Source organism: Belonocnema kinseyi, chromosome 7, assembly GCF_010883055.1.
Source record: "Belonocnema kinseyi isolate 2016_QV_RU_SX_M_011 chromosome 7, B_treatae_v1, whole genome shotgun sequence".
Lineage (NCBI taxonomy): Eukaryota > Metazoa > Arthropoda > Insecta > Hymenoptera > Cynipidae > Belonocnema > Belonocnema kinseyi.
The window spans coordinates 87,655,370-87,657,523 of NC_046663.1; the positions used below are offsets into that span (position 1 = coordinate 87,655,370).

A 2,154-nucleotide genomic window follows, 5' to 3' on the forward strand; every position below is an offset into this window, starting at 1 on the left:
GACGGTTCCTGGCCTGTAACGATGAGGTTTCTTTACTCCTCCCGTGGCGGGAGCACTCTTTCTTGCAGCCTTGGTTGCCAACTGCTTCCTTGGCGCCTTTCCCCCAGTTGACTTACGAGCAGTTTGCTTGGTACGAGCCATTTTAAAATAGAAGACAGCTACGACACTTACGAGTTTACATCCAGAATAAAACTTGAAACCATAAAACGCGCTTATTTATTCATTTTCCAACCACTGTCCGCAGAGAAGGGAGTGCCAGGCGCTCGTTGGTTAGACGGACAAAGCAGGGAATCCGCGTTGCTGATCTATTATGAATGTCAGAGAGGGGAGGATACATTGAACATTGGTTTCTGGCGATATAGAGGGGATATGATTCGCGGCGTGTATAAATATAACGCTGGAACCTGCGAAATCATCATTCTTTGTTTGATTTTCTTGGACGTAGTACGTGTTGCTAAAAAATGACTGGTCGTGGAAAGGGAGGTAAAGGTTTGGGAAAAGGAGGAGCGAAACGGCATCGCAAAGTTCTTCGTGATAACATCCAGGGAATCACGAAGCCTGCTATCCGCCGTTTGGCTCGTCGAGGTGGTGTCAAGCGTATTTCTGGCTTGATCTATGAAGAAACCCGTGGTGTTCTGAAGGTGTTCCTGGAAAATGTTATCCGGGACGCTGTCACCTACACCGAGCACGCTAAAAGGAAGACTGTTACAGCCATGGACGTCGTTTATGCTCTGAAACGCCAAGGACGTACTCTCTACGGATTCGGCGGTTAAACGTCTGTCGCCTTTCAACACAAAAGACACAATCGGCCCTTTTCAGGGCCAACAATCATTTTTTACGAAGGATTATTTCTTTTCCCAAACATTTTATTTTCCATAATTCAAATTTCATAAATACGTTTATTGATCAAGTAAGGTAGGGGATCCGATACTCTCGAACGGTTGGATTTTTTTTTGTATTCAGATACTTGAGGTATCATGAAATTATGTAAAAGCTTTCTACAACGTATAACATTTTGTCTATTGTTTGAGGTCATTGAAATGACAAACGTTCGCGGACGTCAGGATAAGTATTGATAGTTTTCCAACATTTCTGTTTTTATGAAGTTTCCCCTTATAAAAATTAGCCGATCAAGCTTTACACTACAATTGAAAATTATGGAATGAGGTAAGAAATGCTTAGTTTTCGTTTAATATTGCTAAATTAAATATTCAATGCAAATTAATGGTTTGTACTCACAATTTAAATGCTAAAAGATCTTTTCTTTTATGAAAAATTCGAAATATAATTGTTAAATTCAGCCCTAATTTGTCTGAACCAGGGGTCTGCACACCCACAGGTGCAGCGTGATCCAGGATCGCTCGACCTTTTTGAAGATCAACCAATTTTTTTTCACGGGAAACTGAGATGAAATTTATGACCCCGCACAAAAAAAAATCTCAGTTGGAAGGGCTCGGTTCTGAAAGTTGAACCTGGAAGACCGTTTTTCTGGTATAACTCGGAACTTGTAACAAAGGGATGTGATTTAAAGTTAAAAGTATTAAAAATGTTCAACTAACTAATTGCGGATAGTGGTTTCTACATTAATTTTGGCAACATTAATAATGCAAATCTTGTATTAAATTTTATCCTTGTAAATTCAAAGCTAATTAAACCGTTCAAAATGGAATTATAAAAAATTTAACTTTTAAATAAAAATAATTTCCAATTAAAGGCGATTCAGGTTTTAAAAATTCCAATTGTAAACTTATCGATTTCTTTATAAAAAATAAATAATCCAAAATAAATTGAAAGCATTCAAAATTTTGTTTTTTAATTGAAGAATCTCTAAATAGGGCAAGATTATACGATATCCATGGCGACAAAGTTTTAATGTGGATTCCTATAGGATTTTTAGCGACAAACATGAATCTGAAAGTTTTTAATCGATATCTTGAATAGTTTTCGAGTTATAACTCTGAAGTTCCCAACGTTTACAAAAAACGAAAAATAAAATATTTGAAAAGTCATAATGTTTTCATTGTTTATGACAATATTATGTGCCAAAAGTCACATCTTAAAGTTCCAGCCCTCTAGCGTATGTGGAACCCACCCCAAATCAACCCCTAGATATAATAAAATTCGTTAAAAATACACAATTTCGAAAAGTCAAAA

General features: G+C 37.0%; 1 pseudogene; it reads left to right on the top strand.

Moving 5' to 3' along the window:
- The window catches only part of LOC117177284, a 3,271-nt pseudogene extending 2,453 nt beyond the window's left edge, over window positions 1–818 (top strand).
- Window positions 819–2,154: the final 1,336 nt, after the last annotated feature.